Genomic DNA, 24,594 nt, shown 5'->3' with positions numbered 1-24,594 from the left:
ATACTCAACAACATGGATGGATCTCAACATAATTATCTTGAGTGAAAGAAGCCAGACAAAAAGAGTACATACTTTCTGATTCCATTTATATAAAAGCCTAGAAAGTACAAACTAATCTATAGTGACAGAAAGTACACCAGTGGTTCCCTAGGGATGGGTGGTGGGGAGTGCAGCAGGAGGGATAGATTACGGAGGAGCACAAAGAAACTTTTGGGGTTGATTGATTGTGGTGATGGTTTAATGGATGTACACGTATGTCAAAACTCATCAAATTATACACTTCCATGCTTGTGTTTTCTTATTTTTTCATCCTTGTGTTGAAGATGTGTCTCTTGAAAGCAATATATAGTTGGATCTTTTAAAATCCGGTCGTCTTACCTGTATTTTTTACTGGAAATGCTTTTTGTGCTTCATTTTTTAATTCCTTTCTTTTGGATTATTTAAGCATTTTAATCATTCAATTTTTTTCCCTTTTATCATTTGGGACTTAAATACTATTTCTGTGCCTTTAACTGATAATACTGAAAATAATGGTGGCTATGACTTAGTAGTGCTTATTTTATACCAGTCATTGTTTTATATGCTTTACCTATATTAACTCATTTAATCCTCCCAAAAACCCTATGGAATAGATACTGTTACTGTCTTAGTTTTACAGATGGGGAAACCATGGCATGGCGAGCTTATGTAATCTGTCCAAGGCCACAGAGCTATCAAGCAGTAGAGCTGGAATTTGAACCCAGGTCGTGTGCTTTCAGTGTCCATAATGTCAACTAATACAGGCATACCTCAGAGATATTGCAGGTTCAGTTTAGTTGCAGACCACAATAAAGTGAATAGCGCAATGAAGTGAGTCACAAATTTATTTGGTTTCCCAATGCATGTAAAGTTATGTTTATACTCTACTATTGTCTGTTAATTGTATAATAGCATTATGTTTAAAAAGGTACACATCATAATTTAAAAATATTTTATTGCTAAAAATTGCTAACAATCAACTTGTAATCTTTTTGATCGCAAACGATCTAGTCTAAATGTTGATGGCTACCGGCTAGTCAGGATGGTGGCTGCTGAAGGCTGGGATGGCTGTGGCAATTTTTTAAAGTAAGACAGCAATGAAGTGTGCCGCATTGATTGACTCTTCCTTTCACGAAAGATTACTCTGTAGGATGTGATGCTCTTTGATAGCATTTTACCCCAGTCTAACTCCTTTTAGAATCGGAAACCTCTCAAATGCTGCTACTGGTTTATCAACCAGGTTTGTGTAATGTTATAAATGCTTTCTTGTCATTTCAACAATGTTTACAGCATTTTCACCAAAAGTAGTTTCCATCTCAAGAAAGGACATTCTTTGCTCATTTGTAAGAAGCAACTTCTCATCCATTCAAATTTTATCATGAGATCGCAGCAATTCAGTCCCATTTTCAGGTTCTGCTTTTAATTCTGGTTCTCTTGCAGCTTCTATCACATCTGCATTACTTCCTCCACTGAAGTCTTAAATACCTCAGTGTCATCCATGAGGGCTGGAATCAGCTTCTTCCAAACTCTTGTTAATGTTGGTATTTTGACCTCCCACAAATCACAAATGTTCTTAATGGCATCTAGAATGGTGAATTCTTTCCAGAAGGTTTTCAATTTATTTTGCCCAAACCCATCAGAGGAATAACTATCTATTGCAGCTATAGCCTTATGTATTTCTTAGACTTCAAAGTCAAAATTACGCCTTGATCCAGGGGCTGCAGAATGGATGTTGTGTTAGCAGGCCTGACAGCAACCTTCATCTCCTTGTATATCTCCATCAGAGCTCTTGGATGACCAGGTGCATTGTCTTTTTTTCTGAGTAGTAGGTTTCAACAGTGGGCTTAAACTATTTATTATGTTGGTGCAAAAGTAATTGTGGTTTGTGTCATTACTCAATGGCAAAAACCAGAATAACTTTTGCACCAACCTAAATAGTAATACATGCTGTAAAATGATGTGCTGGCATCCAGGCTTTGTTCCATTTATAGAGCACAGGCAGAGTAGATTTAGCATAATATTATACTTAAGAACCCTAGGATTTTCAGAATGGTCGATGAGCATTGGTTTCAATTTAAAGTCACCAGTTGCATTAGCCCCTAACAAAAGATTCATCCTGTCCTTTGAAGCTGGTTTTGACGTCTCCTCTCTAGCTATGAAAGTCCTAGATGGCATTTTCTTCTAATATAAGGTGGTTTCATCTACATTGAAAATCTGTTGTTAGTGTAGCCACCTTTATCAATGATCTTAGCTTGAACTTCTGGGTAACTTGTTGCAGCTTCTACACCAGGATTTGCAGCTTCACCTTGTACTTTTTTATGTTATGGAGATGGCTTTTTTCCTTAAACCTCATGAACAAGCCTCTGCTAGTTTCAAACTCTTCTGCAGCTTCCTCACCTCTCTCAGCCTTCATAGAATTGAAGAGAGTCAGGGCGTTGATGTGGATCAGGCTTTTGTGTAAGGGAATGTTGTGGCTGGTTTGATCTGTCCAGACCACTAAAACTTTCATGTATCAGCAATCAGGCTGTTTCACTTTATTATCATTCATGTGTTACTGAAGTAGTACTTTTCATTTTCTTCAAGAACATTTCCTTTGGATTCGCAATTGGGCTGTTTGGTACAAGAAGACTAACTTTGAGCCTATCTTGACTTTCAATATGCCTTCCTCACTGCTAAGCTTAATTATGTCTAGCTTTTGATTTAAAGACATGCAACTCCTCCTTTCAGTTGAACACTCAGAGGCCATTGTAGGGTGAATTATTGGCCTAATGTCAATATTATTGTGTCTCAAGGAATAAGGAGGCCCAAGGAAGAGAAAGATGGGAGAATGGCTAGTTGGTGGAACAGTCAGAACACACACACATTTATTGACGAAGTTTGCCATCTTATATGGGCATGGTTTATGGCACCCCAAAACAATTACAACAGCAACATCAAAGATCATTGATCACTGATCATCATAACAGATATAATAATAATTTAAAAAGTTTGAAATATTGCAAAAAATTACCAAAATGTGACACAGAGACATGAAATGACTTGCTTTATCCAGGGTTGTCATATACTTTCAATTTGTTTTTTTTTTTTTTTTTTTTTTAAAAAGCAGTATCTTTGAAGTGCAATAAAACAAAGTATGCCCATACAAATCAACAGTTTCTGAGAAATTTTTGCATGTTTATGTAACTTTAATTGGCATCTTTACCCTCCTCCTGGACAATACAAGATTGTATATTGTTTTGACTTTAATCATTCCCCTCCTTGTTTATATGGTTTTTATTGTTGTGTATTTTACTTTAAACCTGTGAGATATTATTGATTTTTTTATATAACCAATGCTTGTTTAGATTTATCTGTGCATTTTCTATTTTCTTTGTTCTTTATTTTTTATTTTTTTGAGGTGAAGTCTCGCTCTGTCGCCCAAGCTGGAGTACAGTGGGGCGATCTTGGCTCACTGCAACCTCCGCCTCCTGGTTCAAACAATTCTCCTGCCTCAGCCTTCTGAGTAGCTAGGATTACAGGTGCATGCCACCATGCCCAGCTAATTTCTGTATTTTCAGTAGAGACAGGGTTTTGCCATATTGGCCAGGCAGGTCTCAAACTCCTGCCCTCAAGTGATCTGGCCACCTCGGCCTCCCAAAGTGCTGGGATTACAGGTGTGAGCCACTGTGCCTGGCCATTTTCTTTGTTCTTTTTGTCTTCTTGCATCGCTGAGTTTTTTCATCTGGGCTAATCTTCTTGCTTGAATAATATTCTTTGTTAGTGGCAAATATCTTAGTTTTGTTTATCTGAAGATGTCCTTATTCTAACCTCGTATTGGAGATGTCATTTCATTGTCTTCTGGCTTCCGATATTGCTGTTGAAGTGCCTTTCCATTATAGTTAATATTTTTGTGTCTTGTTTTCTAGTTTAGCAATGATATATGTCTAGCAGTGGAGTTTTCTTCTTATATATCTTGGTTAGGACCAGCTGTTTGAATCTGAGGACTTAGAACTTCTTTTTCTCTCGGAGCTTTGATTACACATATCTCTGACATTCTCTTTTTGTCCTTTACAGTTTTAAACCATTTTTTGTGTGTGTTTTCAATCTGTTTCTCTCTGATATATTCAATAACTTCTTCAAGTCTTTCTTCCAGTTTACTAGTTCTCTCTTCAGCTGTGTCTGATTGCTGTTAAAACCATCCATTTATGGCCAGGCACAGTGGCACACACCAGTAATCCTGGCACTTTGGGAGGCCAACGTGAAAGGATTGCTTCAGGCCAGGAATTCGAGATCAGTCTGGGCAAATAATGAGACCCTGTCTCTACAAAAATGAAAGCAAACAAAAAACCCATTGATTTAGTGTTTAATTTTAATTATTTTTAATAAGTTTCTTGAGATATAATTCACAAACCATACAATTTGCCCATTAATAAAAGGTATAATTAATGGTTTTGGTATATTATTTAAATTGTGGAGGAATATGTGTATATATAAAACAAAATTTGCCATTTTAAATATTTTTAAGTGTGAATTTAGTGGTATTAATTATATTTATACTGTTGTGCAGCCATCACCACTATCTGTTATTAAAATCTTTTCATCACCTCAAATAAAAACTTTGTAATCATTAACAATAATTTCCCATTTTCCCCTCCTTCCTAACCTCTGGTAGCCTCTATCCTACTTTCTGTCTCTATGAATTTGCCTATTCTAGTTTCCTCATATAAGTGGAATCATATATTATTTGTCCTTTTCTGTCTGGTTTATTTCACTTACCCTAATGTTTTCAAGGTTTATTCATGTTGTAGTACGTACAGAACTTCATTCCTTTTTATGGCTGAATATTTATCCATTAGATGTATATACTGCATGTTGTTTATCCATTCATCTGTTGATGGACAATTTGGTTATCTCCACTTTTCAGCAATTGTGAATAATGCTGCATTCAACAATGTCATTCATTGTTAGTATATGTTTGCATTTCTGCTTTCAATTCCTTTGGGTATATACCTAGGAATGGCATTGCTGGATCATACGGTAATTCTATTTTTTAGCTTTTTGAGTAACTGCCAAGCTGTTTTCCATAACAGCTGCACCATTTTATATAGCCACCAGCAATGTGTAAGGTTCCAATTTCTCTACATTCTTGTCAGTGGATACTGTCGTCTATCTCTTTTATTATAGCCATTCTAGTGGGGGTGAAGTGACATATCATTGTTATTTTGATTTGCCTTTCTCTAATGCCTAATTATATTGAGCATCTTTTAGTGTGCTTCATGTATATTTTCTGTGGAGAAATACCTATCCAGTGACTGGGTCTTTTAAAAAATTACCAGGTTATAAGGGTTCTTTATATATTCTAGATACAAGCCTGTTATCAGATATGTGACTTGTAAGTACTTTCTCCCACTTTGTAGGTTAACTTTTCTCTTTCTTGATTGTGTCATCTGAAACAGAAGTTTTCATTTCAGTGAAGTCCTATTTATCTAATATTACTTTTGTTGTTTGTTCTTTAGTATGGTACCTAAGAAACCATTGCCCATCCTAAAGTTACAATGATTTATTTCTGTGTTTTCTTCTAAGTTTGTTTGTTTGTTTATTAGGTTTTAGCTCTTACATTTGGGTCTATAATCCATTCCTTTTTTTTTTTTTTTTTTTTTTTTTTTTGAGACATGTTCTCACTTGGTCACCCAGGCTGGAATACAGTGGCATGATCTTAGCTCACTGCAGCCTCAACTTCCCAGGCTCAAACAATCTTCCCACCTCCACTTTGCAAGTAGCTGGGACTACAGGTGTACGCCACCACACCCACTTAATTTTTTGGGGGGTGGGTCGGGAGAGATGAGGTTTCGCTATGTTGGCCAGGCTGATCTTGAACTCCTGGCCTCAAGCGATTCTTCTGCCTCAGCTTCCTAAAGTGTTGGGATTAAAGGCATGAACCAGTATCCCCAGCCTACAATCCAAATCAAGTTGATTTTTATATATGCTTATAAGGAAGGAGTCTAACTTTATTCTTTCAAATGTAGATAGTCAATTGCCCCTGCACCTTCTGTTGAAAAGTATTAATTCTCCATTGAGTTGTTTTGGTTTCCTTGTTGATTTTTTTTTTTTTTTTTTGGAGACAGAACCTTGCTCTCTTGCCCAGGCTGGAGTGTAGTGGCACAGCCTTGGCTCACTGCAACCTCTGCCTCCCGGGTTCAAGATATTCTTGTGTCTCAGCCTCCTGAGTAGCTGGGACTACAGGTGCATGCCAGCATGCCCAGCTAATTTTTTGTATTTTTGGTAGAGATGGTGTTTCGCCATGTTGGCCAGCCTGGTCTTGAACTACTGGCTTCAAGTGATCTGCCCACCTCAGCCTCCTAAAGTGCTGGGATTACAGGCATAAGCCACCGTGCCTGGCCCCTTGTTGAAAATTAATTGACAATTGTAATTGACAATTGCAAATATTTATTTCTGGACTCTGAATCCTATTCATATCCTAATGCTGTACTATACTGTCTTGATTACTGTAGATTTGTAGTAAATTTTAAAATTGAGAAGGATGGGTCCTCTAATTTTGTTCTTTTTAAAGATTGTTTGACTATTCTGGGTCCCTTGCATCTCCATATGAATTTTAGTATTAGCTTATCAATTTCTGCAAAAAGCCCAGCTGGGATTTTGGTAGGGATTTAATTGAATCTGTAGATTCATTTGGGGAGGATTGTCAGCTTAACAATATTGTGTTCCAATCCATGAACATAAGATATCTTTCCATTTATTAAGGTAATGTTTAGGGTTTTTTTCCCCATAATGTTTTGTGGTTTTCAGAGTATAAGTTTTGCAATTCTCTTGTTAAATTTACTCCTATTTTTCTTAATCTTTTTGATGTTATTGTAAATGGAAATTTTGAATTTCATTTTTGTATTGTTCTTTGTTAGTGTATAGAAATAGAATTGATTTTTAAAAATATTGATCATTATCCTGCAGATTTGATGAACTAGTTTATTCTAATAGGTTTTTAGTGAATTTCTTAGGATTTTCTTTGTGTAAGATTATGTAATGTACAAATAAAGATAGTACTACTTCTTTCTTTCCATTCTTGATGACTTTTATTTCTTTTTCATACCTAATTACCCTGGCTAGAACCTCCAATACAGTGTTGAATAGAAGTGGCAGAAATGAATATTCTTTTCTTCATCCGCATCTTAAAGAGAAACATTTAGTCTTTTGGCATAATTATGATATTAATTATAGGTTTTTTAGATGCCCTTTATCAGCTTGATGAAGTTCTGTTTTGTTTCTAGTTTGTTTAATTTTTTTTATTATGAAAGGATGTTGGATTTTGTCAGATGCTTTTTCTGTGTCTTTTGAGATGATTGTGTGATTTTTGTTCATCATTCTCTAGATACGGCTTATTACATTAATCTATTTTTGGATGTTAAACCAACCTTGCATTCTTGTTCTTAAAAATTGTATCATAAGTACTTTATTTTAACTAGAAGATACAATCTCCAAGGAGTTTCATGGTTTAAAAAGCTACAATTACATTGTGTTGTAACTACGTGAAACACAGTACTGTAATGGAACTACTTGACTTTGATTATATACATTTTTGCACAGCCCTATGGAATCTATGCAAAGGAATATTTTCTCCCTTTGCTCCAATTAATTGTTCTTGTATAGAAATTGCTTTATATTCCAGTATATCCAGAATGGTAAAATAACAAGTCCATCCATGTTGCTAAAGGTTGCTCCAAGCATATAGGAGATGGGCCATACCTGCCATGATCTTTCTCCACTCAGTGGTATTGGCAGTGCTTCAAGTTATGCTCCTACAAAACTAGAAATTGTAATGATCTGGAGACTATTTTCCCAAATGGCTGTAAGTCCATTTCTACTGAAAACTCTAAGCCATGCTTTTGAGATTTGGTTCTAACAAACATAAGGTACAGTGGTAAAAGTAGACAAAATGACTGCAAATAAAAATGTTTCCAACACCAACTCTGTTAGCTCCATATAGAACAAAAATTACATGGAAGGAGAAACAGGACAAAAGAAGGTAGATACAACATTTCAAGAATCAAGTTACCTTGTGTGATAATGAACATTTTAGAGGATGCATTTGGTTTCACTACTAAATATAATACTAGATTGACAGCAGCTACAAAACCAGAACATATGCACTACCATGTCAAGTGTGTTTACAATATTGAGATGTTCTCCAAGAAGAATGATGGAATGAAGACACTTAGGATAATTGAAAATATGCATAAAATATGGGTATAAAGTAGTTTTTTGATGTCAGTATCTTTCATGGTATTTTCTTGAGTGGCTCTCTCTCTCGCTTGGGGAAGGGACTTGGGGAACTACTGCGTCCTACTATCATGTGGGAAGGGCTGTCCTGGCCCTAATGCAGGCACCCAACCTTGCATTCTTAGGATAAATCTCACTTGGTCATGGTGTGTAATCCTTTTTTTGTGTTGCTGGATTTGGTTTGCTAGTATTAATATATTGAGTATTTTTGCATTTTTAGTTTTCTTATATTTGTTTGCTTTTGGTATTGGCATAATACTGGCCTTATAGAATGAATTGGAAAGTTTTTATTCATATTTTAGTTTTTGAAAGAGTTTATGAAGAATTGGTATTCATTCTTCTTTAAATATTTGGTGGAATTCTCCAGTAAAGTCATCTGAGTTCATCTGTTTTGGTGGGAAGTTTTCAAATTAATAATTCAATCTCTTGCTATAGGTCTATTCAGATTTTCTATTTCTTCTTGAATCAGTTTTGGTAGTTTGTATTTTTCTAGAGATTTGTCCATTTCATATATCTAATTTGTTGGCACACATTTGTTCATAGCATTCTCTCTCTCTCTTTTTTTTTCTGCTAAACCAGAAAACCTAGACAAATTCTGAAAGAGCTGTAACATTAATATTCTCTTGCTCCTCTGTATTTCTGCAAATATGGTCCTCATGGTTTTTTCTTTTACTTCTCACCTCTCATACATTGTACTTGCAGCCACTGCAAAGTAATTGTCATTTTCAGATGCTATTTCTTTGTCTGAAGTGTCTTTTCTCTTTCCCCATTGGAGGAATTGGCATTTATCTTCAAGATAATTTTCTTCATGCTGCCTTCCCTGATTGTCCAGACAGACTCAGTCTTTCCTTCCTTTGAATTCCAGTGTACTTCTACACATCTGTCAACGTACTTGTTTCTTTCAAAGGGCAGCTGAGCATCCTGTTCACCTTCTTTTCCCTAATGAGAAACACGGGACTTAATACAAATTGTTTCTTGGGAATTGCATGTTGAATAAATGAATGAGGTATGAAACATTTCTTCTGAGCTCTCAACCTGTTTGGATGCCTGAAAAGTATCTGAAATTCAAAATGTCTGAATTCTAACTCATGATCTGCTCATTAAACTGAATGAAGCTCTGGTCCCCTTCCACTGAGCAGCACATTTAAAAAATCCAGTATGCAAACTAAAAACCTACTACCTTCATCCTGGTCACCTGCCTTCCTGCTCACCCTCTGTATTCAATATATCAGAAAAATTTGACTGATTTACCTAAATATCTTTAAAAACTAGGTATTTCTTCTCGACTATCATTATCCTAAACCTCTTTCTCACCTTCCCCCATCCCCCCTACACCAATTCCTTCAGGTCTCACTTCAGACATTAAATCATCCTTAGGGGGGAACCTTTTCAGATCCCCAAAGTAAGCTTGTTCTTACACTGTATAGTCTTGTGGCAGTTATCATAGCTTATAGTTACATTACTTGTGCAGTTAATGGTTTGTCTGAGCTTCTGTACTGGACCTTAAACTCTGTGAGGGTAGCGATCACCCAGTATTTTCTTCACCACTGTATGACCAGATCTCAATATTAAGAAGATTTAGTGAATATTTATGGAATGAACAAACACTGAAAATTAGGTAATTTATGTGGAAATGCCTTTAAAATGAAAATTACTGGAGAAACATTATTTTGATGATCTCTTAACATTTAAAATAACTGTGATTAGTTTATTGAATTTATAATTTTTTGTTTGGGTGAAGAGAAATTCTAAATTCTCATGGTATTTAAGGGTGGATCATCTTGGATAGATCCACTTATTGCTGATTAGGCTTTGTTTACTGGAATTATGGAATTGGTATAACAATAAAAAAGTATAGGGTAGGGTCTCTCTGGAAAGCATTATACTACTTCCTAAATGATATCACCTTGGTAATTATCACATTTGGTTTAAGATTTCACTTAGCACAAAATGGGTTGCAGAAAGTCAAACTCTCGTATATATTTAAGTAAAGGTGATGACTTTCTTCACAATAGAGCAGAGATGAAATAGCTCCCACATTTGTTATTCTGAATGGAGCCTTGGGATGAAATTCCAAGCAGCAGAATGCCACTTAACATTCTGCATGCTATTTTGCTCTTTAGTAGCATAATTGTAAAGTGAGGCAATAAAACCAGAAAAGATATAATATTTATACCTGTGTAGGCACTTCACATGATAAAATGTCACACAGGACTGTTTACTCCATGCTGGTTATTTGGATAACGCCCCACCTGCCTAGTGACAGGAGGTGCTGAGTCTTGCATAAATCTTGGAAAGAAGGTTAGGGTTAATATAGTGAGTTCTTCAGTAGGAAAAAAATACAGCATATGTGATAATAATAATGGCGACTCTTTGATTACTGTTTTTGTACCGGCACTGTGCTAGGCCCTTGGGGACAGAGTGTGACAAAGAGGGAGATAATATAAGTGAGTACCTTTCATGTGTCAGCTGTTCTGCTATACATTTTACTTACAATATTTGTAAAACTTATAATAACTCTGCCAGGTAGGTGGTGTTATCTCCATGTATATATGACTGATTCTTGTTTATCTCATAAAAAATTCTAACGACCTCATTGGAGTTCTGTTATAATTATCATGTTTAAACTTTGGTGCTTTTTTTTTAAGTTTAAATAGTCTTTTTTTTTTTTTTTAGACAAAAAAAATTAATGAGAAGAGACAAAGAAACATCAAAGAGCTTTTTCCTCTGATTGCTGTGTTAGAACTTTTGCCTGAAAATAGGTTACATTCCTTCTGTTTTCAGCTGAATCCTCATTAACTTTACATTTTAATGATGTCCAGGGCAAATTACACCATTTATGGTCAGTACCTTAAAGGGATGCTTAAAGGGGACTTAAAAAATTTTTTTTTGAGTGGTGGATGTATTTACTCCAGGAATATAAATTGATCCAGAATTCTTAAAAAAAAAAAAAAAAATAGACAAAAACCCTTGAAACATGGGGTTGATGTTCCATTTCTAACTATTATAACAATTTAATTCAAAAGAAGTTATTTTCACCTTAAATTAATCATTAAAGAACATTTATAATATTTGGGAGTATGCAACTGGAACCAGTGTCCTACATTTATTTTTGAAAATAGTTTCGGTTTCTCATTTACTTGGATTTAAATTCAATTTTACTGCTTAGCTTCAGAAATAATTCATAGGTGGTAGATGCTCAATAGGAATAAATGAAGACAGCTTCTCCCAGTTATGAAAAAAACAAGGGTGATTGAAATGCTAATATGTTGATAGACAGATTGTATTTGCACAAGAATGAGGGAATCTGCTGTAAGGTGGAACTCTTCACAGGATTCCAAATTATTCAATTTAAAAGAACAATATGAACTGTGGAGCTGTGCTTTCATTGTAAGCTTTGGATGCTTAATTATTATTAGATGATAAATTGGAATAAAGTGTCGTGTTGTGTCAAATACTGTTTATTTCCTTAACAATTATTGGATAAGTGGATTAAGGGAAATCGTCCTGTCTGTCGAGGAAACTGTAATTATGAGAATGCCCCATCTAACATCATGTATTTTATAAGGTTTGTACTCCTGTTTTTTAAATGTGTTTAATTGAATCCCTTCTGTGTCCCAGGCAGTGGGCTAATGTCCTTATTAAGGCGTTTTTGAATACAAGGGGTGGAATTTCACTAAAAGTAGCTCAGGAAGGGCAGGGATAGAGGTGGAGAGGTCTGTTGTACAGTGAAGAACAGGAAGCAAAACCAGCTGGGCTTCATGAGGACCAATTGGAACCGGAAAGTCATGCACCAGGGTGGCTTCATCTCTTTCATCATGGCTTTGCCTCTGCTGGCTTCCTTCGTTCACCACTTATCTTGGTAATGGTTCAAAGTGGTCTATATGATCTTTCAAGCTTGGCTTCCCACCGTTAACAGACACTTTTTGTCTGTACCCAAGGTCGATTCGAGCGTGTGGCTTAGCCCAGACCTCGATGGTTCCTGTGGCCTCCAGGTGCTCTGCTGCACTGCCCCTTCCGTGTGAGCAGAGTGAAACATGTCTGCATGGGAAAGATATGGCTCTTGCCCATGTGTGGCTTTTTGTGGAGATGATAATATACCTAAAAAGATTATTTCTACTTAAATGTGCTATGGACTTCCCTATAAATAAAATATTTCCATTATCTGCTGTATTTGCAAACTGAGGAAACAGTGGGAGGGTGAAGTGATTTTCTTTCAGAATGAAGTTTTCCTAGGTAGGGCTTCCTGAGGGTCTAAATCCATAATTGGATCCTACTTGCCACTGTACAAGGAAACAATGTAGAAGGAAAAAGAAATTTTCTTTGTTAGGTTTTCTTTCCAGGTACCACCTTGAATAATTGGCCAACATATCTAATGCAATTTAAGGACATTTAGGAAATCTTTGGGTCTGATCTATTGTGACTAATGATTCTTGATATGGCTATTTTTTTTTAACTTGTCCATATTTCAGTCTTCTAAGGATTCAGTTAAAGCACTAGCAGATTCTGCAATTGCTCCCCAAGTATCATCATTTTTCTTATAACTGAGTATTGAAATGGAGCAAAGCTCGTGGCTGTAACTTAACATTTGTTAAGCTTCTATTTGCTTTATATATATATTATATATATACACACACATATACACATACACAGACATATACATATATACACAGATGAACAAGTATGTGTGTATTTTTTCTTATTCTTCCTGGAGCCCATAAGAGATTAATTATTGTCCTCATTTTATAAGTGTTACAAACCAAGGCACAGAAAGATGAAGTAACTTGCCTTAGGGTAATACAGCTAGTAAGTAGTGGATTGTTGATTCGATTCTAGGTCTGTACTGTGCTGCCTGTGTCTGTAATAGCTCTGCTTAAGGTTAATGATTAGGTTGTGTTTCTGGAATGCTCAACTTCTCTGTTGGAACAAGGTTTTGCATCAGTATGGCTTGGTTAAAAGCATAAATTCTGGTTCTGGTACAGCCAGTTTACAAGCTGTGTGACGATAGGATGTACAAGTTGTTTCATATTTTTAATTTATAAAATGGGATTATTAATGGGTCCCATCATAGAGGTTTCATAGGAGGAATGAAAGAAATAGTATAGTCTTTTTGCCACGACATGTGCAGGAGCAGTGCCAGAATAATGTAGAAATTGCATTGGTTTATATGTTTTATGCCATCAGGTTGGATTAGCTGAAGTCAAAGTAGACTAGCACTGTTTTTCTTGGTCTTTACATTTGGGCAGGTTCTCCACTTTCTCAATTTTTTCCTTTTCTTTAGGAAAAGAGGTGCTGACCTTGAGGTTTAGGTTGAGATTGCCATTGATAGAGTCAGGGCTCCCAAATTGTGCTTTTAGCCTTTCTTTATATAGTGTTGAACAATAATTTTAAAATAGTTTGGTGTCTCAGTTTTCAGAAAAACTACACATGTATAACGTTTTTATTCATACCTTATCCCTGGATAGTAGTATCTGGTTGAACCGTAATTTTAAAATAGTTTGGTTTTTCAGTTTTCAGAAAAACTACATATATATAATGTTTGTATCCATACCTTACCCCTGGATAGGTATCTGATTGTTTCTGGGTTATGCTAATGCAACAAGACTATTTTGAAGTTGTGTTTTCTCCTTTAACTTGACCTGGTTTGTTGAAAGATGGTTGATCCTCTTGGGAGCAGGAAAGGGGGTGCTAATTGTGAAGTATCTTTGTTGAGTGATGAGACGCTGGTGTCTGTGAATGTAGTGGAATGGTGGGATCGTTTGATTATTCTAATTGCAGAGAATCTAGGAACATAGGAAAGCAGCATGCAAAACATAAGATGCACAGGCTTTATCCTCGGTTGGAAGGCGTTTAAATCCTGACCCTTTCTTGGCCAGTAAGCTGACTTGGACAAGGCACTTGACCTTTTTGGATCTCAGTTTTCTCATCAGTAATATGGAATTACTATCCCCTGCCTATTTTATTATCTTGAGAATTTAATGGCATAAGAAATGTAATAATATGAGGTATTTAGAGTACTTTCCTCATAGTAGGTAATTCAATATATGTTTAGTAAGGGAACTATAGAAGATAACAAATGTAGTTGTATTGTAGCCTATTTTATGCAATAAATATTCCAAAACGTTTTATATTATTATTTTTGTAAATTATCTGTTAAATGAAACAGAAAGGGAATGAACTTCTTTTGAAAAAGTCTGGGAAATTTTGTAACGTGAATAAACAACTTTTATTTGTAAGATAACATTAAAAATTATTTATAAAAATGTATACCTGTATACATTTTTCTGTATAGAAATTTGTTATATACAGTAACATTTTAGTATTTCCTCAAATTTGAAATGAATAGCATGTGATATTAAGTCACTTAAAAATTCTCTAATATGAGATATTAAAAACTTAGACTCAAACTATAATGTATTTGACCTAACCACCTTTTTGGCTACCTTTCTTTTGGTATTTTATTATATATCCTTTTTATTTTTGTAAAAAAGTATATTAGCTTTTTTCTTCTTAACCATATTTTCCCTTTTGTAATTTGATGGAAGAAATGAACTTGTGTTACTTTTTCTCTCATAGTAAGCCAAGTCTGGTGAATAAAACACCCATAGTCAAGAAATTTGTGTGAGCTTTGCTGCGCTGTGAACTCCCTGATTTCCTTCAGTCTTGTTAATTCATATGTGAGCCCAGGGGTATTATTGCCCATTAGCCTTTTCTCATAGTTATTTTATGAAAGTGCACAATTAATGTGAGAGTGTTGTGACACCTTTGGAGACAGTGCCCTGGACATACTGAGGTAAATTTTGTTCAAGATCAACAGATAGCACCCTACCATAATCTGCTAGCAGCTTGTTTATCTAATTGTCAATAAAATTTCTGGTTCAGGAAAGAATTTATGTTATCCTGAAACTTAACATACCATGTCCCCGGAACCAAGGAGAAATAATAATAGTAACTGCCAAACACCTACTGTGTGTCAGACACCCTGCTGGATACTTTACACACAGATCTCTCATTCTCAAATTCCGAGATAGCCCTTCTTCCTCGTTTTATTGAGGGAGGTTAAGAAAACGACCCCTAACCATCTCACTTTTGCCAGGCTTCATAGCTGAAGCTCTCCCCACTTTTATATAGCATATATACCATATACCACTTTTTACCATATCCTCAGGAAACCCAAAGGACCTAGCAGAAGTCAGAATGTATTTTGATGGAAAATTAGTGATTCTTTTCTACCAATTTTTTTCTATCGGAGTGAACGAAGTGTGTGGTGGTGGAGTGTTTTGAGAGTTTTTGCAGTAGAAAGGTACTCAGGTTTTTTCTGTTTTTTTTTTTTTTTTTTTTCTGGAAATCAGAGGAAAATGCAGATATCCAAGATAAAGAGTTAGGTGAACTAATAGTAGTTTGTGGATAGGGTCTAGATGAACTAGACTTCTGGAAGGATCCTTTGATTTTTGAAACGTATTATGATTGGATAGTTGTGTGTGTGGCGGTGGTGAGGGCTGTGATGAGTGTGCTTGACCATTATAAAACTACCTTCATTACTAGAGGGACACAGATTCCCCCACCTCTACCATGATTGTATTGTTGAAAGCCGCCTTTTATCATTTTGCTGCCATATGTGTTTGTGAAAATCAGCTGCGTTGTAAAAATTCTTACTTCCTGGAAACCAGAAACCCATTCAGCTAGTGTCCCTACCCTGACCACTTCCTCTTCGTTATTTCTAAATGACAGTGCTATTCCGGTAGCATTCCAGGCGTTCATCTAGCTAGGATTCCTTTTTCACGTTTGCTGTTTGGTGCATTTTCTCCTGTTTTATTTGCTTTCTTTGTCCTGATTAGTTCACCAAGTATAATAGAAGAGACATTTGCTTTGTTTTTTTCCCCTCTAAAGCAAGTTATTTTAGAGGGAGAGTTTACCAGTGATAAGAGCTGTTTATGTCCTAAGCGATTGATTTGTAATTAATGTTGCCTGGGCTCTTGCCTGTTGGCAGAATTGGTAACAGCTTGCAGTATTTTTTAAATTCTCTTTTCTTTTTGGTATTTTGACAATGTCATTCATATCTCATGAAAAACTACCTCAGACAGGTTAAATGTGTTAAAACATGGAACGAAAAGGATGGAAGGAGACCCAGTGCTGCCTAGAAACCTTGATCTTTTGCCAAAGTATTTAAACAATTTAGTGTTTTGGTTTCCTAGCTCCAAGCTGCTTCACAAATCCCTTGCTAATTAATCCAGTTAATGCTTTGTAGACTTACTATATGCGGTGCTTTGGCTTGCTCGTCTATCATTGAGAAGTCCGTTTTGTTTCTTGGAGAAAACCTAAGCTCTGTTCTGGTGCAGAGCTATATACAGGGCTTATGACGTGTGAGTAGTTTGGGGCCTTTAAAACCCCTATGCGTGCGTATCTATGTAAGCATATACATACGTGTTCTCTGCATTTCATAGTCCTTAGGCTTAAAATTTTAAAATAAAAAAAGACACAAAGTAGAAAATAGAAATCAGGTATTTCACACCAAACCAATGAACTGATTGAAAGCTCCCTCTGCTACTTGCTTTGTTAATTGTACAAATTATTTGATGTCTCTAAGCCTCAATTTCCTCATCTGTAAAATGGGGGAAGATAATTTATTCCTCCTCATAGTATTGTTGTGAGGATGAAGTGAGTGTCTTATATACTTAGCAAGTGTCCAGAACACAGTAAAGCTCAGTAAATGATGACTGCTTTTATTATTCTGTTGTGACCCTTAAAAGTGTGTTGAATAAATTAACTTCTTTTGGTGCTTGCTGAACTGTGGAGGAGGTAGATTCCTTTTATCCATTTTCTTTTGGCAAAGATATATCGAATGTCTCAATTTGTATCAAGGATTTAAAAATCAAGCATTTGTTCATTTAACAGTAGTGATAATAAAAAATAGACAACTGTATTCTATTTGAGCCTGTTTTTTTTGAGACAGAGTCTCGTTCTTTCGCCAGGCTGGAGTGCAGCGGCGTGATCTCAGCTTCCTGCAACCCCTGTCTCCCAGGTTCAAGCAATTCTCCTGCCTCAGCCTCCCGAGTAGCTGGAACTACAAGCATGTGCCACCATGCCCAGCTAATTTTTGTATTTTTAGAGACAGGGTTTCACCGTGTTGGCCAGGATGGTCTCGATCTCTTGACCTCGTGATCTGCCCATCTTGGCCTCCCAAAGTGCTGGGATTACAGTCATGAGCCACCGTGCCCGGCCTGAAGCTGGTTTTAAGACCCATTGATGTGAGTTATCAATACAAAAGATCTTTCTAAAGTCTGAAAGGTGAATATCTCTCATTTGCTTACTAGAAAGCTTAGGTGCAGAAAAATATATAGGCTATTTCTTTTTCCCAGTTAAATAATTACATCAAACATGGAGGCAAATTCAGGAATATTTACTGCTAGTGAAGCTCCTGATGACTTTTTTTTAACTAACCATTTCTGAAATTCATGTATTATGCCTAAAAAAGCTCAGAGTATGTCCTGGGAATTAGGAATTGGCAGGGTTCTCATTTGATCATTATAGGAAATTTCACATTTCCCCCCCAAAGAATTTGTGGAGAAAAAAATTGTCTGCCAAAAAGTGTAAAATTCTAATTTTTTTCCAGCTAATTGTTTTTGTTTTTGTGTTTAGAAAAACTTTCTTATAACATAAAAAACAGGAAAATGCAGAAATACAAGTTAACAACTTGATGGATTATCACAAAGTTAAAACATTCAGGTCAAGACATAGAACATTAGTAAGCATCTTGCCAGCCATCCTTATGTGTCTTTCCAGACACCACTCCCTCAATTAGAGAACCATTACCTTTTTGTTTTTTTTCTTTCCTTTCCTTTTTTTTTTTTTTTTTTTTTTCGAGATGAGGTCTCACTGTTGTTCAGACCGGAGTGCAGTGGCGCGCAATCATAGCACACTGTAGCCTCTAACTCCTGGGCTCAGAGGACCCTCCTACTTCAGCTTCCTGAGTAGTCGTGACTACAGGTATGGACCGGACCCCCAACCTGGCTAATTTTCTGCCGTGCTGCCCAGGCTGGTCTTGAACTCCTGGGCTCAAATGGTCTTCCCACCTCAATCTTCTGAGTAGCTATGATTACAATGTGAGCAAATGTGCCCAGCTGAAACCATTATCTTAACTTCTAATAGCATTGATCATTTTTACCTGTTGTTCAACATATATACATGGAGTTACATAGATGGAGTCATGAGTATATTTAATATTTTACTTGGTTTCTTTTGCTCAACAATTACATTTGTGAGATTATCCTTGTTGTGTGCACCTGTAGTTTGCTCCTTTTCATTGCTATACACTATTCCATTATATGAATATGCCACAATCGATCCATTCTACTGTCTGTAGACATTTATGTTTCCCCTTTGGTTTTGGTTATTTCAAATAATGGAGCTATGACATTATAGTGAATATATCTGCTGTTTATATATTCCCACTTTTGTTTGGTATGTACATAGGAGTGAAATTTCTGGGTCATATTGTTTGTGTATGTTTAGCATAAAATGCCAAGTTTTCCAATGTGGTGGAACTGATTTGCATCCTCATCTGCTGTGTGAGCTCCTCTTGCTCTATATCATCACCAACACTTACTATTAAAGGTCTTTTTAATTTTAGCCATTCTGAATGAATGTGTAGTGTATTTTGCTTTGGTTTTAATTTGCATTTTCCTGATTACCCGTGAAGTTGAACATCTTTTAACGTACCTGCTGGTTATTTGGCTATGTTGTTTTGTTGTTATTTTTAAGGAATTCTTTGTATACTCTAGATATAGTTTCTTTGGTTATGTGTTATAATTTACCTTGTACTCTGTGCCTTATCTTTCCACTCTTTAAAAAATTAATATTATTTTTAATTGACATCATAATTTTATATATTTATAAAGTACAATGTGATGTTTTGATATATGTATACAATGTGGAATGATCAAATCAAGTGAATCAACATGTCCATCACCTCACTTATTATTATTATTGTTTTTGTTTTTTTTTTGGAGGTGGAGTCTCACTCTGTTGCCCAGGCTGGAGTGCAGTGGCATGATCTCAGCTCACTGCAACCTCTGCCTCCAGGGTTCAAGAGATTCTCCTGCCTCAGCCTCCCGAGTAGCTGGGATTACAGGTGCTCACCACCATGCCTATCTAATTTTTGTACTTTTAGTACAGACAGGGTTTCACCATGTTGGCCAGGCTGGTCTTGAACGCCTGACCTCAAGTGATCTGCCCACCTCAGCCTCCCAGAGTGCCGAGATTATTATTATTTTGCCATATGAATCTTCAGTTGGCATAGCACTATTTATTGCAAAGATCATCCTTTCTCTACTTTTCCACATTGCCACTTTCATTAATCAAATGTCCATGTATGCAGGGGTCTCTTCCTGGTCTCTTTATCTATTGTACCACTACCAGCTGAGAGAATTATTGAAGCTTTATAATAAGTTCTAATACCTAGTAGACTAAGTCTTCCCATTTTGTTATTGTTAAAAGTTTTTTTCTTGGTTATTATTGGTCTTTGTAGTTTCATATAATTTTTGAATTGGTTTGTTAATTTCTCTTAAAGTGCCTTGCTAAGATTTGTATTGGCATTTCATTGAATTGATATAAATGTGAGGAGATTTGATTATTTACGTATTTAGTCTTCACCTAAAGACTATATAATGAACATGACAGATTCCTTTATGTAATTAGGTCCTTTTGTCATTTCTTTCAGTTATTATAGATATTCGTGTATAAGTCTTGCTTATTTTCATTATATTTATTTCTGGGTATTTGGTGTTCTCTGCTATTGTAAATGGTATCTTTGAATTTCATACTCTAAATATTTGTGGATGTGTTGAAATACAGTTAAATTTTGAAACCTGACGTAGTATCCAGCACATTTGCTAAGCTGTCTTATTGACTCCAATAATTTATCTGTAGGTATTGTATTTTTTTAAACACAATCATGTTGTCTGCAAATAATAGTTTTATTTCCTCTTCTAATCCTTATGCCTTCCTTTCTTGTTCTTATTACATGGGCTTAGGACCAGCAGTATAATGTTTAATGAGATTGATGATGGCAGAATTTCCTATTCTTTTCTGTTTTTTTTTTTTTTCATTTTTGAGATGAAATTTCACTCTTGTCACCCAGGCTGGAGTGCAGTGGGGTGATCTCGGCTCGCTGCAACCTCTGCCTCCTGGGTTCAAGTGATGCTCCTGTCTCAGCCTCCCGAGTAGCTGGGATTACAGGCGTCTGCCACCATGCCCAACTAACTGTTTTGTATTTTTAGTAGAGATGGGGTTTCACCATGTTCGCCAGGCTGGTCTCGAACCCTGACCTCAGGTGATCCGCCCCCCTCGGCCTCCCAAAGTGCTGGGATTACAGTTGTGAGCCACTGTGCCCGGCCCTCTTTTCCCTGTTTTGAAGGGAAAACTTTCCACATTTCACCTTTCAGTACCACGGTGGCTATAGGTTTTTTTAACTGAGTTTTTTGATTGATTTATAACTCACATATAGTAAAATGAACAAATCTTAAGCATACAGTTTGAATTTTGAAACATGTGTACACCTGTGTAATTAACACCTCAGTCAAGATGTAGCTCAGTTTCCCATATACTCTTCTAGTTATTTCCAATTCCTTTACCCCACCAGAGACAACAACTGTTCTGATTTATGTTACCATAGATTAGTTTTGCTTTTCTTAAACCTTATATAAATGGTATTCTATAGCATTTCCTTATAGAAATGGAATTCTCTTGGTTCTGGCTTCTTTCACTCAACATAAAGATTTTTTGAGAATCATCCATATTGCTTCACCTATCAGCAGTTTATTCTTTTTATTGGTAAGTGGTATTCCATTGTATAAGTATTACAATTTGCTTATCCATTTTGATGAACATTCAGGGGAGACACAGTGTTTAAAAATAGATAACCTTTATCAGATTAAGACATCTCCTTTGTGTTATTGGAATAAACTCAAGTAGGTTGCCATGTATTATTCTTTAATATATTGCTGCATTCCTTTTGCTAAAATTTTGTTTAGAATTTTCACATCAATGTTTAAATAAAGGATAAATTTCCTTTCTTGCATTGTCTTTAGATTTAGTATCAAGGTTTTACTGGCCTCAAAACGAGTGTTTCCTCTTTCTCTATTCTCTGGAAAATTTGGTGTGATATTGATATGTGTTGTTCCTTAAAAGGTTGGAAGAACTTACTAATGAAGCCATAAGACTTGGTTTTCTCCATTAAACATGTCTTAATTATGTGTTCCCTTTATTTAATAGTTATTATACCTATTCAGGTTTTCTGTTTCTTCTTGTATCAGTTTTTTTTTTGTATTTGTTTCCTTACTTTTGATTTCTTCTTTTGCCTTTTGTTATCCATCTGTTTGATTTTCTTTTCCTATCTTCAATATTTGTCGCTTTACTTTGAATCCTTTTTAGCTATTTCCTCAGGATTTTTTGAATTTATCTCTTTTTACCTTCTGTTTCTCTTAAGGCATTATCTGTTGTGGTTTGTTGTTGTTGTTGTTGTTGTTGTTACTGTGTTTTCTCTAATTGGTTTTCATATTGGAAATGATTTTTTTCTTTTAAGTCTGAATTTTTTTCCTGAGTTCATCACCTCATTTTTACATTTTTATAAATCTGATTTGTGTATTATTTCATGTCATTTGTAATTTTCTTAAAGTATTTTAACTAATTTGAAAGGAAGGTTATGGTTTTTATTTTGTGTTGATGTTTGTCTATCATGCCTTCATTGTCTCTAGGGACATTAGTCTGAATCTTATTCTGATTTTTCTAATCATAACTTCCTATAGGATCTTACATTAACACTCATTTATTGCTCATTTATATGTGAAATTAGTTTTTCTGAACTTTTAAGAGGAGAAGTAGGTAGCTGTTATACTTCACTGAGCTATCTCTTGTGAAGTTTTCCTGTGATGCTTAAAAGTATATGATTTGCGGCCTAATCTTGTCTGGCTCCGTTCCCTTCTCCTGCCTTTTCCTGAACTTTTTCTTTACTTCAGTTCTATGGTCTCTATACTGTTCAATTTTTATTTTACTTCCAGAAGCTTCACTTCGCTGTAGGTCCTTGTCCTAGAAGAGATCCCTATCTTTGGGAACTCAGAGTTTTAGAAACTGTATGACAGTTCTGCAACCTTCTTGTCAGAATCTCACTTTGGTTTTTGATATTTTCATTGGGTATAGAAATCTAGCTTGGCATTTATTTTCTTTCAGGATCTTTAAAATATCATCTCATTGTCTTCTGGCTTACATTGTTTCTACTGGAAAGTCATCTGTAAGTCTTATGGGTGTTCCTTTAATGGTAATTTTTTTTTCTTTTTTTTTTTGGCTACTTTTAAGTTTTTCCTTTTCATTTTTTAGCAGTTGCACTATGATTAGTGTAGGTGTTAATGTCTTTGCATTTGTCCTGCTTGAGGTTTAGAGTGTTTCTTGAATCTGGGATCTGATTTTTTGGTATTAATTTTGGGTATTTCTTAACATTACTTATTATTTCTTGTAAGCCGATTCTCTTTTTATTTTTTTTCTGGGACTCCCAATGACATACAAGTTAGACCTAGTCACAGTAGTTCATATATAACTTACTCTCCCTTCTGGTTTTCCGTGTTATCTCTTTGGGCTTAATCTGGATATTTTTTTCTGACCTATCTGTTCACTAGTTTTTTTCTTCAACTAATCTACTGTCCACTGCGTTATTAATTCATTTTTTTGTTCTAAAATCTAATTTATCAGTTTTATGCAAAATTCTCAATCTTTTTAAACTTTCTTCCCCTCCCTGTCTTTCATCTTATCTCCCTCTCTCCCTGCCACCTCTTTCTTTCTTTTTCATATTGAGCAAAGTTATTTCAGTGTCTGTGTCTGAGGCCAATATTATTTGAATCCCTTCTGGGTCTGTTTCTGTTGCTTTGAATCTCTGTTGTCACCTTTCTTTTGTCTCTGTTTGCTTGGTTATTTTTTATTGAGTGCCAATTGTTGTATATTCAAAATCAGGTATATTTTAAGGTCTAGGGTAATATTATCCTCCTCCAGAGAGGATTTATATTAATTTTGTTTTTTAAGGCTAGTCATGCTAGCAATTGTCTCATCCCCTTGCTCCATCCTTCCTTCCTTCCTTCCCAATTAGGGGTTTAGGTGATTTGAAGATGGGCTTAGTCTCTGAGGATTCATCTATTTCCTTTTTACCCATCTCATGAGGTATAATTATTTGAGGTCCAACCCAAAGCCTAAAGCACTTACTGGGACCTCTTCTCTTCTGTGGGCCCTACAAAAAATTACAGTTTTGTCCTCTTCATCCTGTTGGGGATTTGAAACCTCCAATCACCGATCTCCTTTGAGCCTCTTAGTTGCCTCTTCAGTAATCAGCCCATATCCTTGGGAGAAACATGTTCTTAAATGCTAGAATTTTGTGTCTGTGTGTACGTGTACGTGTGTGTGTGACAAGGTCTCACTCTGGTTGCCCAGGCTGGAGTACAGTGGCATGATCATGGCTCACTGCATCACCAGCCTCGACCTCCCAGGGTGAGGTGTTCCTCCCACCTCAGCCTCTTTTTTTGGCGGGGATTTATTCTGTATAATTCTGTCTCTCTGTCTCTCTCCCTCTGTGTGTGTGTGTGTGTATATATTATATATATTAGATATATATAATATATATATTATTTTTTTCAGGGGGGCGTAATGCTTTGTTGCCTTTGAACAGTTGTTTTTAATTTTATTTATGTGTTCTATTTTTAAAAATGTGAACAGTGTTATAAATCCTGGTTCACCTTTACGGGAAATGGATATCCAGCTAGCCTTTTTAGGAAAGAGCCCTCTGTCAGGCAGTGGTCTATGTTTGTTATAATAGCTCCTAAACATAACATTCATTCTGTGAGGAAGGTAGTATTATCCCCATTTTCCTTATGAGGTAACTAATGCCTAAATCCACTAATGAAATTATTCAAGGTCACAACAAAATCTTTTTCCTGAGGCACTAAATAATCTTATTCTAGTTCTTCTTTTCTTTCAGACTTAGGACTTTAGGCTAAGAAGTACCCTGACATTATAAGGCAGGTATACAGGAACTATAAGTGAAAGAGAAAAGAGGCCAAATAGGATGCATGTGATGTGGGTGTATATGTGTAATATAGACTGCAGAAAACCTATAATTAATTTTATATGCATGAATAACTGCATATGAATCCTCCCACATAATTAGTTGAGTTGTGTTGAGCTCTTTTTCGATGGAAAAATATTTTTTCAGGAATTTGTCATACATTACAAGCTTTGATTTTTTTTTTGAGCTCTCTACATGTAGAT

The 24,594-nt window shown here is 35.7% G+C and overlaps 1 protein-coding gene and 2 pseudogenes across 22 annotated transcripts in view; 1 reads left to right on the top strand and 2 right to left on the bottom strand.

Moving 5' to 3' along the window:
• DENND1A (DENN domain containing 1A) overlaps nt 1-24,594 on the top strand; it is a 543,986-nt gene that overhangs the window by 73,007 nt on the left and 446,385 nt on the right. The gene's annotated exons all lie outside the window — the stretch shown is intronic.
• LOC100939023 (phosphatidylinositol-glycan biosynthesis class F protein-like) lies at nt 7,642-8,291 on the bottom strand (annotated as a pseudogene).
• LOC112135025 (U7 small nuclear RNA) lies at nt 8,848-8,904 on the bottom strand (annotated as a pseudogene).

This window comes from Pongo abelii, chromosome 13 (assembly GCF_028885655.2).
Source record: "Pongo abelii isolate AG06213 chromosome 13, NHGRI_mPonAbe1-v2.0_pri, whole genome shotgun sequence".
Lineage (NCBI taxonomy): Eukaryota > Metazoa > Chordata > Mammalia > Primates > Hominidae > Pongo > Pongo abelii.
The sequence above is the reverse complement of the archived record's forward strand: the minus strand, read 5'-3'. Positions and strand labels throughout refer to the sequence as shown.